Source organism: Rhinolophus sinicus, chromosome 1 (genome assembly GCF_057876585.1).
Source record: "Rhinolophus sinicus isolate RSI-liver-muscle chromosome 1, RSI-T2T, whole genome shotgun sequence".
NCBI classification, from domain to species: Eukaryota; Metazoa; Chordata; class Mammalia; order Chiroptera; family Rhinolophidae; genus Rhinolophus; species Rhinolophus sinicus.
Window position 1 is genome coordinate 212,523,152 of NC_142501.1, and position 17,686 is coordinate 212,540,837.

Here is a 17,686-nt window from a genome sequence, read left to right on the forward strand (position 1 = left end):
GCTTTGTAAAACTTTAATGTCAGTTACATACTGAACAATGTAAGATGTCTAGTTTGAAAGTTTGAAAAATATGGCTCTAAGTATTCTTACCTTAAAATTCTGATTTCTATCTATGTCAGATACTATTAACATTATCACAAATAAAGCCTGAACAACAACTGAAAATGTATAATAAAAAACCAGCATGTGTGTCTATTAATTAGGATTTTATTTCCCTTTTATTGTGGGGAGGGGGTCCTAATTGTAAACCTGTCACTGGCTCATAAATGTTTGTATCTAGCAAGCCTGAAGTGTTAGTTCCCTGTATTATAAAAGGCAAGGCTGACATTTCAACATACAAATGCCTCACATTTATGGAAGGCAGGATAGTTCAGTCAAATACGTGTCTAGGGTCCTAACAGAGAGGAAATGACCAGCCACGTCACGGCCATTCCAACGCAAGTGGGACTTGCTGACCTCCCGCAATTAAGAGCCCATTCTGGAATCGGCCCATCTACTGACTCAGACAATCTGTGTTTCGCTCTCCTTCGCCACCGCCTAGTCCTGTGACTTTGGGAGGTTCCCTCAACCACTTGGAGCTACACGCCCTCCTCATTAATTGGGGATAAATACCACCTATCTCGGAGGGTTAACTGCACAAATTGAAAGTGAAATGAAAGAGGACGTATGCAAAGCCACGTCTCCACAGCGGGCACAGTAAGGCCCTCGATTAAGAGGAGCGATTAGCATCAGTGACGGGAAGTAAACACTTTCTTCTTCACTTTCCCAGGCTCACTCTGGGAAACAGACTTAGCAGAGAACAGAAAATGAAGGAAAGCAAAACCAAAATACCTGCTCGGTTTTTAATATGAAATGTTAAAAAAAAAAGAAGAAGAAGAAGAGGAGGGAATGGGCTTCAGCGTGTCGCAGATGCCAGGACACATCTTTACAGCCTTCGTCACTTGAGCCATTATCACCGGACACCAGTGGGGTGGGTACACCTGCCCGCCACTTCCTCTCCGTAGCACAGCTCGCTGAAGGGGTTCACAATTTAGTAACACCTTGAAATGGGCGGTGTGCTTTGGGTAGGAGCTACAATTTCCCTAAAGAAACCACAGCACAAAAAGTGACCCACATAGGAGGTACCAACTGCTATAAATACTTGGTGGCAAAGGCTGATGTCATGCGCTGGGTCCAGGAGACACCCAAATACAATGGCCAAAAGAGCCAGGAAAGCACATGGCAGACACCCAGCGCTGCTGTGCAGCTCCCGCGCCTCTGCCTCAGGTTCTAACCCAGCGCCGGGTGCCCCCAGCACCCAGCCCCACCGCGCTCTGCGCTACTTCTTTCCACACGTCACAAAGCTTTCTGACCGCACTGGCAGAACACGTGTCTCGACCAGCAAACGTCCAGGCCCTGCTCTAAGCCCTGCAGTGTGCCTCAGCAGACCCCGAAGATGAATGACAATGTTTCTTTCGAGTGGGACACGGCCGGGGCACGGCAGGGGCACGCACGGCAGGGGCACGCACTGACCCATCGTAACCAGCCTGAATCCTGCACGGTGAGACAGCCGCTGGGCTGCTTGAGGCACATCACTCCCGCGCAGTGCGTCCCCTCCCCCCACAGGAGTGAGCCGACCAAACCCCAGCCAGAGGGTGGAGGCGGCAGCGCTGAGCTTGCTGAGCTTCCAGGCCTGACTCGGGCAGTTTGAAGGAACGGTCCCTCAGTCTCAGATGAACCGTAACAAACACCAAAGCCCAGATCTCTGGAAAGTGCATGTACCATAACGGGACCTGGGGCCCGACTGCAGCGAAACAGGTGTGAAAGGCTTGTGCAGCCCCCACCCCCAGGCCCTCCCTCCTCGCACAGCACACGCGGAGCCCAGTGCCTGTGGCCATCTCCCCCGCACCCCTGTCCCACACATGCTTCCAGGAGGAGCTTCTGGGGCAGCACCTGACACACAGAGGCACTCACGAAATATTTCTTGACATGAGTGAATGTAAATTACTTGAATTCAACAAGAGTTATTTAAATGTGTTACCTCTCCTGGAAATAATGCCATGAGCTTGAACACGTAGGTCAGCTCCTCTTTACCCCAGTTTTATAGTTTGTAAAACGTTAACAGGAACAGTATTCCCTGTAGGACGCTGTGAAACAGAAGCCCCAACTCACGTAACGACTTAGCGTACAGGCCGCGGCACGTGGCATAATGACAGTTCCCATCCGCTGTTACCACCCTGCACTCCAAGGGCAAGGAGTCTAATGAGACCCCCAGGTATCGTCATGAAAGGATGTCCGTGTGCACTGGGGGGCGGGGAGCACTGGGACCGTGTATAGCAAGTACTCACTATTTTGTTTTTAAAATACCCCCGAAACTGTACATATATATTTGTAAGCGTACTGGAAAAGATCTGGAAGGAAATACACCAAAACCTAACAGTGTTACCCAGAGGCAGCGAGGAAAGAAACATTCACCTGTTGCCTTTTGTCATCTTTACTGCTTGTACTATTTTCAATCAGCGTCTAGTCTTCTTATAAAGATTTTCAAAGGATTTCACTGCCACGTTTCTGGAGAAACAAGCAGGTGCATCAGGAAAGCGGATCCAGAAGATAAAAGTAAATGCACGTGAGTGCCAAGTGCAGGCGTGGCGCGTACAGAACCACAGCGCAGCACCTCGTCCTGCAAACAGAGCCGCCCGCCATCCCTCCGTCCTCTCTTGTGGGATAATCCACGACTCAGACTGAAAACTTCCTAAGCAACCTCGTGCCTTTTTGCCGATGTCGTTCTCAGATCAGCGGTCGAGTTTTAATCACATCAACCTCTCACAGGGGCTTGGAAGCAGCCTTCCCAGCTCCTCAGGTCTGTCCACCTGGGTGCTGTTAGTTTTCCTCCGGCGCCTGAATTTGGATTGTAATCCCCTAGTGGTTACAAACGCACCTTAGTTTGCTTGTCATTTCCACTACACTTGGCACAGTGCAGACAACAGGTCAGTGAATACCAGGCAGGAAGGCCTCTTGGAAAACGTACCATCCGATTCTCCTTATAAAATTATGGACCAGGGAACAGACATGACCCTCCTGGGTAACCACCAGCATTGCTATAAACAGCGCAAAGCCAGGTCTCCTGACTCACGGAAGAATGCTGGTATGCAACCCCATAAAAATTGTTAATATGTTTTGCTTGTCTTGAAAACATGCAGTACTATAGAAGATGAGTGTGATTTCTCATGGAATTGCTCAGCCCAGTCCTGAACTCACATTGTTAGAAAAACAGTAAAGCCCGATGGGCTATTAAGAGAAAGAGAATCTGGTTGAGAGAGGAAGGGAAATTCACACCAGTTATCACTGGCCCAATGACCAAACCAAAACACAACAAGCACCCACCTAAGTAGGAAGGTTAAGACTGATGAGCAAATTCAAAATAATTCACGACACAAGAGCATGACCATTAAATACGGAGGAATCAGGTAAGTGTGTACACATTTGAGGTAAGAATGCAAAACTTCTATAATTTTGGAATAAGAGGGCTATTAGGAATTTGTCAGAAAGGCTATCTTAAACAGTTTGATTCCTATGTCATAACAAATAAATGTACATTTATACACACAATTCATATATTAATTGTACTATTCAATCCATGTATCTGGGAAGTTTGACAATATCCAATTTTCTATGCACCATCTTTTTGGACTAAATTTGGTATGCCACATATTTGGGGGTCACCCTTCTCTGGGTGACAGCTAAACCCAGTGGCTTCATAGGCAGACTTTATGCTGTCACTATAATGCATAAAGGAAAGGAGGAAAAAGAGTTTAATTAACAAGGAAGCAAACCATTTCTAAACAGTACTTGCTTCCAAAAACAATCTTATAAATGATATGGAAACTATAATTAACTGAACACAGAACACTCTCACAAATTACAAAGGTTACTAACAAAATTCCCTACATTTCCTTACCAAGAACATTGCAACCCTAAAACACAAATCGCCTGGGCTTCTCCCTCAGAATAAATCTCTACGCCAGAAGGTCTGAAAAGTCAAAAGACAATTTAGACATCTTTTGAGTTTAAAACAACAGAAAAAATCTATATTATTTTATTATCTGCACTGCCTTTTCAGGACTGTTCTAGACTCTCAATAAAAAAATTCTCTAAATCTCAAAATTCCTTCACACACACACACACACACACACACACACACACACAGCTTAAAATCCAGAAGAGAGACTAAATAATACATAATTATGAACTTGTCAAAAGATATATTTTTATTTATTTATTTATTTATTTTTTACCAGCTTGCCTCCAAAGAAAACAATTTTGAAATTATAAGACTAAATTCAGGTTGTAGCTTAACCATCAACTGTGAGACCAGGCAATTTACCTACCTAAGCTCTCTCAGCTTGTTTCCTACTCTTTAAAATAGGGAGCAATTTTTCAAAACTTCTCTAACACTGGCAAAGAACAAAACATTGGCGAACACACTGCAGTGGCAAGGGTACAGGAACCCGGCACTCCTCCACACTGACGGGGAGTAAAACGGTGTAGCCCTGACCAAAGGGAGGCCAGCATCACCCGTGAAAACTGACACTGTGCATCCTGGTGACCCAACAAGCCCGTTTCTAGGAATCCACCTATGAATATATTCACGCAAATACACAAGAATGACGTACAATGCAGCATTGCTTCTTATTCTGAAGGGCTGGGGACAACCTAAACACCTAAGGAAAGGGAACTAGGAGAGAGATGTGTCTGTCATGCCTACATAGTGTTTTTTAAAAGGACACAATCATCCATAAATGCTTGACTCTGCCCAGGAAATCTCTGAGAAGATTCAAAAGAAACAAGTCACAGTGGTTACAGGACAGAGATCAGTGATGTGAGTGGAACTTCCTTCTTCTCTAGGGCCTTTTGACTGCTGTACCATTGCTTATATTATGTATTCAAAATATGTGACTAAAGGAACTATTTTAACCTAATCACAAAAGACATAAGGCAACTAGTAGTACCTAACTCACAGGATCTGTGTTGATTAAATGAGGAAGAAAACTGAGAGTCCTAAGGAAGAAAGAGCGATTTTCATGTGGGTGTCAGAGAAGGAAGCAGGGCCCAGCTGGGACCCCATAGAAGAGGCCTCACTGAGTTCCTCGACCTACCTATACTTCAACCATAGCTCATGCCCCTGCCTGAACGTCCCGTGCCACCCAGGTCCCTGCTTTACAGATTACCTTGAAACTTCTAAGCAACCCATGAGGCTGTGCATCGCAATCTCAGGGGTCCGCCAGGGGACCCCCAGCACTGTTCCCGGGCTGCTGATGCCGCGGAGAATCACGTGGCCGAGGGAAGGGTCCAGGCAGACCCCCAACCCTCTGTAGCCTCTGGAGGCACGCCCAGATTTTCCCTTAAATACCCCCAGCTGGCTGAGAATGGTGAGGCAGTCTTTAACACCTGCTGCCTTCTCCGCCCACCGGTGCTCTGACAGACACTTATTCTACAGCCTAATTCCCGCGCGGTCTATTGGCTGGGCGGCGCAGGCAGCACAACCCCAGACGCAGTTGGCCTCCGGTTTCCAGAAGGGATCATGAAAAGGGAGTATTTCAATCCTTAAAGGATGGATAAGATTTGAGGAGCAGAAGGGGGTGACGGCATTCCGGATAGACAGAAGAGCGTATGCATGTTGTTGAACCTGCTCAACCAATAGATAAGAACGTACAAATTCTAGGTGCGGCTCTTAGAAAAGGGCTTAAGCAACTAGCCCGAGTGTAAGGTGAGAATAGTACCAGAAAGAAATCCGACCTAGTAGATGGCGCCCAGATCCTGAAGGCCTTGAATGCCAGGCCCAGGAATCTGCACTTCATCTTAACAATGGAAAATCACTGAGTCTGTGCAGACGTGGATGCTAAAAGCAGGACTCCATACCTGATTTAACCCAGAGAGATAAGACAGGTTGGAGGGGAAAAGACAAGTTAGGAAGCTATTGACAAGATGCCACTGAGCGGACCTGAACCAGGACACTGGCCCTGGGGGGAAGGACAGTCGGTCTGTATCTGTGACCTTTCAACCACGTTGAAACAGCAACGGAATGAGTAGGGAAACAGGTACCTACATTGAACAGATCAGTATTTTTCACATTCCTGATAACACATAAAGGCCAACTGTAAATTTCTGTGATAACAGGACTCAGAAGCAGAGAAAAATAAAAATCAGTTATCAAAGGATTTCATTTTAGACCACACATTTGGCCTTTCCTTCAATCACACTGTGAAAAAAAGAACACTGGGTTTTATTCCTGGCTTTGCCACCAAAAAAGCTAGAATGTTCCTGTGCATCCCAGTTTATCTATAAAATCAGTGGGTTGACCTAGGAGATTTCTGAGGGCCTTCCAATTCGCAAATCCCTCAAACAATACCGTGGTACCAACAAAGGTGACAAAAATAAACTTCACCTTCTCGGGGGACAAGCTAGACGCTCGATCGGTGAAATGCACAAAAGATGAGATGTGCAGGGATTGGGCCCCACCACACACTGGCTGACAAAGCTGCTGTGGCGAAGCACAGGTTCTCCTGACAATGGGTGAAGTGCACGGACATGAGGCGACGCTGCGGAAATCTTCCAGGTTTAGATCTTTGAGGTTCATGGCCCAACAGTTTACAATCACTGATTAACTTCAGTGTGAATACCTTCTTCCAGACGACATACAACATCTAAAAACTTCCCAACATTTCTAATCTGTCATTTAATATCTTACCATCAAGAGAAAGACAAGAGACTGAATGTACACACAACGGCCAGACCTCATATAAAACAGATAAAACAGAGCCGCAGCCACCTGCCTCTAAGTCAGACTCGCAGGACGTCAGCCTGCCATCTCCAGTGACAATCCAGGTGGCTGGACAATAACTTCTGTGACAATCGGCCAGGATTTGATCAATAACTCACAGCTTCCCTACCTTCTGTCCCCACTTCCCACTCAGGACCAACCCGAGAAAGCCACACCTGCTCCCCTAGCCTGTCACCTGGGACGCCCCGTTCTCGCAGCCCCCCAGCCTCCCCCAGGCCCCCATCAGGACACCCGAGCCCCCTTTTCTCCACCAGGAAGCACCCACCCCTCTGCCTGCCTTGGGGTCTCAGCCAAACCCTAAACTCTGACTCAACAGCTTTTGCCTTTATCATGTGGTTGGTCTTCGTCTGTTTCCACGAAGAAAAGTCTTAAACCAGGTGCTGCCCTCCAGATGGTCAGCCCAGGAGTTAGAAGCCCAAGGAGGCCGATTCCAGGCCTGGGGAACCGTCACAGCCCCCGGCCCGCTTCCCACAAAACCCGCTCACATGAGTTCTCAGTCACTCCCTTCCCTTCAGGGAAGTAACCAGGTGTTACAGAAAGGTCAAGGGCTTCGCAGTCAACGCCCTGGGTTTCAGCAGTTCATCTTTCCCCTTTGAATTATGTGACCCTGAACAAGTATCTTAACGTCTCTGAGCCCGGGCCCCCTGGGAGAAACGAGGCACCTCAGAAAAGGCTGAAGAGCACCTTTTATTCGCAGAGAGGCCAGTTTCCTGACTTGGGGAGCGTTACCAACAGACAGGGTTTCTTTCTGTTTTCCAACCAAAGTACAGGTCACTTCTAGCTCACATTATATGATCCATAATTGGAAAGTGACTTTTCTACACGACCCCATGCTTCTGTTTTTAGCAGACTTGGAGGTACCATATTACCGTTTTCTTAAATCCTCTTCAGAATGAAAAATAGAACTTTAATCTGTAACATTGTTAAAAGTATATTATCTCACTCTTTAAGTCCTCTTCAGAATGGAAAACAAAACTTTAATCTGTAACATTGTTAAAAGAAGAAAAGATATAACTATGTGTCAAATTGAACTTTTGTAAAAAAAAAATTTAAAAAAAAAGAATTACAAAAGGTGTTGCGCATTGGGCCAGTGGAAAGAATGTTTGTTCTCCTTGGGAGCTGGACAAAGCCCTGCCCGGCCCGGCCCTGCTCGGGTCAGAAGTCAAACTTACTGGCCCCCAGGGCGAGAACGCCCAGTATAGCGTTTATCCCAGGAGGCGGGATGGGAACGGGCCGCCCAGACCAGCACAGCTTGTTGAGTGTTTCGTTTCTGCAGTCAGTCACCGTCCTGGGCAAAGCTCTCCCTTCTTCCTTTTCTACCCAAGTGGCCAAGGTCAGAAGGATGTTCCAGGGCGTCTTCCCTCAGAGGAACAAACCCAGCCATCTCGGCCTTCTTTTCTGGCAAAATGACTCAATTCTACTCCCACCTGCCAAGTAGCTGGATCCGCCTGAAGAGCCCGTCCTGTGTGCCCTGAGAGGTCCTAGCCAGGGTTTGGAAACGACTGCAGGATTTAGGCCCAGGCTTCAGGAGGTGAAGAAAGCTCATCTCTGCCACCTTGACAAACGGCAAGTGAACTCTTGTGGGAGGGAAGGTGTGCACAGCACTCACTAGTTTCCCATGGGCAATCCAGAATAATCGTCGAGAGCTCTGAGCCAGAGCACCTGGGGTCCTACCCGAACGCCAACATTTCCTGGCTGTGTGATGCTGGACAAGGCCGCCAATCTCACTGTGCCTCAGTTTCTTCACTGTCAAATGGTCACAATAATAGAGTTGCTCTAACAATTAAATGGGTTGGCACAAAGGGGTAGTTCAATAGAAATGTGTTGAATACGTAAATAAATGTTAGATATTAAATATACCGGGGGTGCCAAAAAAATGGCCAAGTGGACACTTTGGTTGACGTTGCTCAAGCAATAGTTCAACGTCATCAGAAGTGTCTGGACGCTGATGGGAACCTCTTGTCATTGCAGAGGTCAAACGTGACTTGTATTCATCTTTTGTTATTGGTATATATTGAGTATTACAATTTTAATAGTTTTTTTTTTTCTTAAAATGTGTATATTTCTTTGGCACCCTCTGTGTGTGTGTGTGTGTGTGTGTGTGTATGTGTATATACGTACATATATACGTATATACATGTACATATATATATAGTATTTATAACGCACGATAAAGGTTTGGATTACATGCTTACCTCTAGAGAAGGAGAAAAGCAAACTTCAGCTTTTTGAGCAGTATCTTCAAAATTCTGCAGAAAAATGATTTCTAACCCAGAATTCTATACTCAGCCAAACTATCAATTAAAAGCAAGAGTAAAATATTCCAATGTTATATAAGATCTCAGAAAAAAGTCATTTCTTAGAAAGCCACTGGTGAACATGCTCAACCAAAACAAGAGAAAGAACTTCAAAAGGAGGCGCCTTGCACAGGAAAGGACACAAGACACCCTCAGGGTGACAGACAAGCTCTAAGGGGACACCTGAGCAGGCCCAGACAGCAACAGTTTAGAGGAAAGCAAGCAGAATGAGAGGTTCGGGAGAGTCATCCTAAGAAAAGGACGGAAGGGAAGCTTCCCTGATGTGTAGGAATGTTCGGAAAGGAAGTTTATTTACACTTGGGGGTGGGTAGAGAGGGGGGTGGATAGTAACAGATACAAAGAAAACTAAGCAAAACAAAGGCAGGCAATTAGCTCTAGGGGAAAACTACAAGAGAAAGGAAATATAATCAAAGGAGACTAAATGTCTCAGCTGTGAGTAATAGCTGACTAGTTAACCGAAACCTTTAGCGTAAAGATACTGAGAGGATGGGGGGAGGTGGACAGTGGGAGGAGGGGAGCATAAATGGCCTAAAGAACCTCCTTCCAAAGCAGGGTGTCTCTCCAACACGGAAGCTGGAGGAAACAGGGAAAACATGCAAAGGGATTGCCCCTGAGGAGCAGGAATCAGGGTGGGGAAGGTGGGGGAGGTGATTGCTGTTTTTCTGTCCTAAGCTTTGGAGAACTTTTGACTCTTAAAACTATGTGCCTGTGTATAACTTTGTTTAAAATGGGTATTTAATTTTTAAACAAAATCTGATACTTGACCGACAGGAATGTCCTATTAAGCGGTGTGTCCTTCAACGTTTTGAAATCCAACCCCTCTGCAAGCGTATGGACCGCTGTGAGTCCTCTGGCCGGCGAGCACACCCATAGGCAGACACACAACATTTGTGCACAGCATTTCAGGCAGTTTGTAGATTCCTAAAGCCTTAGGATAATGGATTCTGGTTTCCTCCGAAGTGCACTTCAAATCAGAGCTTGTTATTCATTGCAAAGGGAAAAAAACCTAACGAAAAACTATCTGAAACACCAACATGGTCAAAAGAGGCCGCTTGGTCTTACATACTTGATGACTGTCACCAGTTGTCTCCACGACCACAAGACTGCACCTCATCCCTAACTATGAAGGAACAGACTTTGTTTTGTTGGCTTTGCTTCAGCCTTGAAACAGATTCTCTAAAACTCAGGAATGTGAGTTCCTGTTGGGTTGACTCAGCTGTTTCCATTCTAGAAACAGACATGGAATCATGCACTCCCTGCCCCATGAAGAAAGAGTCCTTCACATAAACCTTGAAACGGCAAGGTCCCAAATTCCCCACATGGGTGTTTTCTTTTCTGATACAGGAATTACTCTAATGACTTCTTGGCAAAACTTCTGTAATCAGAGCAGACCACTTAAACACTGCAAAACACAAAATTCAGTTCTGCTTCTGACTGACCTGCCTGGCTGCTAGGAACCTCACCTTCCATCAGCCCTACAGCGAGTCAGATGAACAGTTTTGTCATTTAACGGGGACATTAAGGGTGCTTACGTTTTCAGTGTCTTTCTGTGTTTATTTGTGAACTGAGGGGAACAACAACTTCATTGGATGTTGTTGTAAATGGATCGGGTAATTGTGGGAGGCAAAACAATAGCCCCCAAAGATGTCCATGCCCTAAACCCTGGGGCCTGTGAGTGTCACATGACACAGCAAAAGGGACGTTGCTACTGACTTTAGATAGATTACCCTGGGTTATCTAGATGGGCTCGATCTAATCACACAAGCCCTTCAGAGCAGAGAGCTTCCTCCAGGTAGAAGAGAGAGGCAGCAGAAGTCAGAGCGCCGCCGCACGGGTCAAGGGTCCTTGCTGGTTCTGGGATCACGGGTTATATGCAAGGGGCAGAAAGAGGGCTCTAGGAGGTGAGGGCCCCCCCCAGCTGACAGCCAGCAAGGAAACAGGCCTCAGTCCTACAACTGCCAGAACTATGTTCGGCCGGCAACGTGAACGAGCTTGCAAGCAATTCTCCCCCAGGCTCTCCAGTAAGGAACGCAGCCTGTGACACCTGCTTTTCGCCTGGTGAGACCCAAGTCCGACTTCTAATCTACAGAACTCTGACACAATAAATCTGTGCTGTTTTAAACCTCTAAGTTTGTGGCAATTTGTTACAGCAGCAATGGGAAACTCATACAGTGATATACGTGAAAATACCCGGCAGAGCAACTGTCAGGTGTCGACGTTCACAAGCGTCCACTGGCTTCCTTAAGTCAAAAGGCAGGACGGCCATCTTCCGCTCAGAACAACAGATGACAGCCTTATTCTGATCAACGCAGATCTGGGGAATTAGAAATCACTCAGAATACATGCCAATTATGGGTTTCAGGTCATTCGCTGCTCCTCCTTGAATTCGCGTACCTACCAACACCTGTCTTGCCTGAGAAACTCGAAGCAGCACATAGGAGAATAAACGCTGGACTGTGGGCACCAACCCGGCCCCCAGTTGCCCGACGTGCCTGTGGCACACTCACCACACTCCGCTGCTCGCACTCGTCCACCCGTGAGCCCCCGCTCCTCTCGGTTCAGTGACCATCCCACGTCTGCCGCTCGGCATGGAGCACAGAACGTGGGCAAATCACTCATAATCTACACAAAGGCCTGTCAAGCTGTATGACAGTGTAAGCTAACATCTGGATACGAAACGTCAATTCTCTGAGGAAGACGGCCGTGTTTCAGTAGCCTTTGCCTTCCTCCCGCTGCCACTGCCTGGCCATCAGAGGCTCTCAGCAGCTGGTGGCCAGGAAGCGAAGGCAGGAGGGAGAGAGGAGCAGAACTACGGGCACATGGGACTCTGCACAACAGCTTCCGGGCGGCTTGAGGAGAGGAGGCCACGGAAGCCTGGGTGCTGAATCGGGTGCCGGCAGATGCCAGCTGCGTGTGAAGAGGCAAATGAAGGAGAGTTTGCTGACCTTGACCTCAGACTGCCTACTGCCTTTCCCAACCTCAAGACAGGTCACTTAGGAACTGAAATGTCAAGAAAATGTACTTCATTAAAGGAAGGTTCGCGGGATGTATATCACTGAAGAGACTGTTACAGGCTAAACTGTGCACATTCAATAGTCTTGCTTATAAAAGATTAACGGTAAATGAGACTTGAATTTGATGTTTCCCCAAAATACAAAAATGTCAAACAATATTGGTCAATTAAAGAGAGAAAACAATCCTAAATAAAGTTGCCTAACACATCTCAAATTAAAGATCATCTGTATATTAAACATTTGGGATTTTAAAGAAAAACCCAGATTCATTAAATTCTTAATGAAGCATATTTTGTTTAAATCCTTGGCAACATAATATTTTACAACTTACAAAAGTCCACTACACTCATGATGTAATTTTATCCTTAAAACAATTTCTTGAGCTAGACAGAGCAGGTATTAGTAACAATTAATTCTACTTTACAGATGAGGGAACTAAAAGTTCAGAGTGCTTGCAGGGAACACAAGCCTTACTAGGGCCAGGTTTCTAATTCTAGTCTCCTGTCCAAAAGAACTAAAGTTGTCTTTAATATATGATTTATATTTACAGCTTGTCAATATCCCAAAGATTTTGAGGTAGCCTACAATAAATAACCGACACATACATAAAAAGGATGTTAAAATAGAGAAGAAAAACCCATTTGGTAGGTAAGGTGGGACAGGTGGAGGGGGTGGTTAACACAAAGAATGAGACTTACAGCCTAAGAAAAATTTATCTCTGACCTCCCAGTTTCAGGCAAATAATACTTAAAGGGAAAAGTGATTTACAGAATATCATAATCTAAAAAAAAAAAAAAAGCACCATTAGTTCTTTAAAGCCGGTGAATTAAGCTCAGTTTGTTTGGGTCATGGGGAAGACAAAGTTTACTCTCTTCCTTCAGGCGAGAACAATTTTGAAATGCAGAGTTCAAACTCGACCCTCTCTATCCCCAGGTATTCCCATCTACGAAAGACCTTTCCATTTAATCCACATAAAAATCAGGCCTGCTACAAATGAAATACGCTCTCAACGCAGAACAAGCATTAACTAGTTAAGCTTCAGTGAAAACATTATACGGTAGTAATACAATCTAAGGAAACCACAAAGAACATCAGTTGTGGAAAAGACCAGAAAAGACCCCTCCTAAAATAAGACCCCTAACAAAATAAACCATGTCCAGCATATCACACGGCACTTTTTTTTTTTAATTAAGAGAAGACAAAAATCCCACTGATTTAAGTGAAAATTGTACTCAGTGGCATCACTACTTGACCAAACAGTTATTTTTATTCCCTGTAATCAACCATGTAAGAATAGCAGAGAGAGACATGCGGCTTTAAGAAAATCAAGTAACACCAAATTCCCATCGTACCAAACAGATAAATTGGAATGGAGATTAATATTTCAAAGGATTAACTACTCTATTCCTTAGAATTCGAGCTTCCTTATAGGTCATTTAACATGTGATGAAATTGTTTGCAAGTAATCATTTTAAACTATGTTTTAAACCATTATACAAAACCCCAGACACCCACTCAAAGCACTCCCAAAGTTCCATTTATTTCAGACTCCCAAATTAAAATCTCATTAGCGACTGGGACATAACAGAAGCCTACAGTTGGCCGACTTCATCTGACAATGAAAAGATCCATGAAATGCTCCTCACAAGAGTTCTGCACCCAACAACTTCATTAAAGAAAACATCAAACCAATTTGATACAGTACAGATGGTGCAAGTAAAATGAAATTATGAATATGCAGGACAGTATCAAAAAATTGCTTAAGCTTCCATCACAGACTCTGGTCCTTAACTCTGAGACAAATATCCACCCACACAACTGAACTGCTTGAAAAGAAGGAAAAGCACTTCCCCTTTGCGTCTCCATTTTCAAGGACCCCCATTATTTAGACCACTGCCACTAAGAGAACTTCCCTCTGCTATAGTGGGTTGAAAGGATTAAAAGTTTAGAGCTGAGAGGTTCTTACCTGGTTTAAGACCCTCCAAGGAGGAAACTCAAGGCCAGAAGGGGTGGCTTTGCAGGAACAAATAGTAACTTAATTCCAGAGCCAGAATTAGACCCAATAAATTCCAACCAAGTACTGTACACTGTGCTGCAACAAAGCCTAGGAAGCGAATACCAATCTAAAAGCCCTTTGGAGAGCTGGGGCAGCGCAGATCCTAACTCACACTAACCACCTGGATGCGTGGTCTAGAGAAAGGCCGGCTCGCGTCCTGCCCGTCTTCCGGGCTCTGCGCTGCAGCTGTGCTCAGCTCGGTCAGAGCGGCTGGCTATCAAGCAGACCACAGCTAAGCATCTGTCCCTGAGGGCCACCTCTCTGAGGGCAGGACACAAGGACTTCAGGGAAGGCTTCAGAGGGAATGTGCGGCCTCAGCTGAGACCTTAGGCGCGGGTAAAGCGGAGTTCCGGGACAGGGGCGAGGATGAGGGAGTGGGGAGTGGGAAGGGCACAGACGACAAATCCCGCAAGGCCTGCGAGCTACGTTTGGGCTTCATAAGAGCGACAGCGGAGGTGGCTCCATGTTCACCGTACATGCCTGTGACTTACACACCATCTCGTTCACAAAGAACTTCGGTTTGGACAGTAGAGCTCCTGGGGCCTGGGCCCGGTCTGTCATCTCATGTCCTACAAGGGACAGCCCGGCTTTGACTGTGCGTCCCTCAAGGAAGAGAATCAGCCCGGGGCCTTCGTGGGTGTTTTCAAAAGTCTGATGGGGGGTAAACGAACGACTCCACTTTATTCGAGTCACTGAGAGAGAGACAGCCTGCAGGGCAGGGTCGGGCCTGGGCGCGAGGCTGGGATGGCGTTTCCCCAGCACAGCCTCACCCCTGCTCTGCCTCCGCAAACCTGACCTCTCGCTGGAGCTGCCTTGGCCTCGGTCCGTGGGTGTGGATTCTCCTTCAAACGCGTTTTCCAGCCCGCCGAATTCTTGGGAGGGTTTCCTCCTCTCTCCAGGCGCTGAGCGCTGCAAAGTTAAATCTGGCTTTCCAGATTGTTTTTTTTTTCTTCCCAATCCTAACGGAAGAAATCAAGACGCTCCGGGCAGGGCGGGGGGCTCGGTCCTCGCCAATCAGCGCCCGCGCCCGCCGGCCAAGCCCCGCGCTGGAGCAGGAAACGCAGCGCCTGACGCGCGGTCCCGGGCGCGGTGACAGCCCGCGCTCCCCGGGGCCGGGCCGGGGACAGGGGCGGGTTCCCGGGGCGGTGCGGCCTGCGGCGCCGCTCCCCGCTTCTGCCCATTTGGCAAAAAAGACGACAAATAGAAGAGCGGCGGGCGGTCCCATCCGGGCCAACTGCGCCCGCGCACAGCCCGCGGCTCCCCACGGGCGCGGGACCCGCACAGGGAGCCGAGACCCGCACAGGGAGCCGGGACCCGCACAGGGAGCCCCCAGCGCACACACGGGGGGGGCGGCTCACACCGACGGGCCGTGTGGAGCGGAGGCCCGGCAGAGCCCCCAACTCGCAGGGTGACGAGGGCGCCACGCGCGTGGGTCCACGCAGGGCCTCCCTCCGTGACACAAACGCTCAGTGGCCCAGTCATTGGGAAGGCGGCCCCCCCATCTGAGGGCGGCAGGACCCCCACAGTCGCGGGTCCACGCAGTCACCATCAATGAGGCGCAGTGCGCTAGTCACAGCGTGGGGGCGGCAGGGACAGTCTCCCACTCGCAGGACGCCCAGGATTCCCCACGCGCGGGACCCACGCGCGGCTGCCTTCGGTGACACACAGACCCCAGGACACCAGGCGCACCGTGGGGGCGCGGGGACCGAGACAGTGCCCCGCTGTCAGGGCGCGTCCACGCAGGTCGCAGCAGGCGTGGGGACCCCTCGAGACGGAAACAATACCCGGGCGCCGGTCAGTCCCTCTCCCCGTCCCGCTGTCGCTCAGGGCGGCGGCCGCCACCTGGAGCCGCGGCCCCGCGGTGCCACGCGCAGCTCTGCTCCACCCGGCCCGGGACCCCGGCCGCCTGGGACCTCCGCCCGGCCCAGCCCCGCAGCCCGGCCCCGGGACCCACGCCCAGCGCCGGAACCCCTGCCCGCCCGGACCGGCGCCTCACCTCAGGCCGCCGCCCCCGCAGCGCTCGCTCCTTGCCGGCGGCACCCGGGCCGAGAGGAGAGGAGCCGCGCAGCCGGCAGAGCTGAGGCCGCCTCAACAATGGAGCCCCGGGGCGGGGCCGCCTCCGCCGCCGCCTCAGCCCGGCTCAGGCTCCGGCTCCGGCTCACGCTCCAGAGACCAGCCACCGGCGCGAGCTTGCGGCCGGACTCGGGCACAGCGCAGGCGCATCTGCCCCGCCCGCGCCCCTCCGCCCCGCCCCCGGCGGCGCCCGGCGCTCCGGGGCCCGCCCCCCGACCAATGGGGAGGGAGCTGCGCGGAGGGGCGGGGCTGGGAGAAACAAAGGGAGGTGGGGCGGGGCTGCAGGGGCGGGGCTGCGGGTCCCGCGGGGAGGAGGCACAGAGGCGCTGCCCCATCTGCGGCCCAATCCCGCCCAACCCCGGAGGCCGCGCAGAACGTCCATTTGGAATCCGCTCAGCGGGCGGTGCTCATCCCAAACCCAGAACTCGAATTTGTAGGGTCGGCCTGCTGTACAGAGAGAGAAACTGAGGCCCAAGAAGCGACTCCCATGGTCCCATTCCTTCGTTCGTCTTTTATGCTTCCAACACTTGCACAGCTCCTAGGATGTGCGTTAGAAGTGAAGCAGAGGCAAACGCGGCCCTCCCTGCAGGAGCTTCTTCAAGCAGGACCCTAGAGTTTACTTTAACGCATGGAAAAGGAGCCAGGAGCCAAGCTGTCACCCTTCGTGCCTCAAAGCTTTTGTGGTTCTGCTGTTCCCCACCTGAAATGCCCTCCTTTCTCCACCTTTCACCCCCGTGTACCCAAGCACCATCCATCATCTTTGAAACCTCTGTCCTCCTCACATTTGATCTTTCAGCATCATGTGACCCCACACCGGGTTTTCTCTACCCCATCCTGGGGAGTCTCCAGGATTCCCACTTCTCGGCCGGACCTAACAGGTTGAAATGTTAGGGGGGCCCATGGCTGGGGCCAGATGCCCTTCCATTCACCGCAGACCCTCTTGCCGGGAAATCTCATGCTCTGCCAGGCTTTAAGCACTACATACTGTGGTGACTGCCAGATCCCTGTCCCCAGTCCCAAACTCCCCGGGATCCCCAGCCCCAGCTGGACGCCTAGGAGGCATCTCAAACGTCTCAGGGCCAAAACAAAGTGCTTCATTCAAAGCCCCCACCTGCTCCTCCACAGTCTTCTCTTTCTCAGTAAATGGCCTCTCGATCCACACAGCTGCTCACGCTAAGGTCTGAAATCATCCTCTTTCCCTCGAGCCGTCCTCTGCAGGCCCACGCATTCATTGCCATCTCAGTTACAGCACCAGCTGGAGCTTTCTGTGTGAGTGGTCCTCCCAACCCCCACTGAAGTGTGACCTCTCTGGGACAAGGCAGGGGGTTGACTCTGATTCATTTCTGTGTGCAGAATGGGGCCAAGTGCCCTGCAGGTACTCAGGAAACGCTGGCGGGGTGGACGG

The 17,686-nt window shown here is 49.2% G+C and overlaps 1 protein-coding gene across 5 annotated transcripts in view; it reads right to left on the minus strand.

Moving 5' to 3' along the window:
* The window catches only part of AFAP1 (actin filament associated protein 1), a 126,138-nt gene extending 109,705 nt beyond the window's left edge, over positions 1-16,433 (minus strand). For 2 of the 5 annotated variants that reach the window (XM_074320794.2, XM_074320792.2), the window contains exon 1: positions 16,205-16,433. The gene's annotated coding sequence lies outside the window, so the exon portion shown is untranslated. Of the gene's footprint in view, positions 1-15,004; positions 15,136-16,204 lie in introns of those variants that run through there. The other 3 variants (XM_074320807.2, XM_074320803.2, XM_074320799.2) reach the window with 2 other exon arrangements.
* Between the last annotated feature and the right edge of the window lie 1,253 nt (positions 16,434-17,686).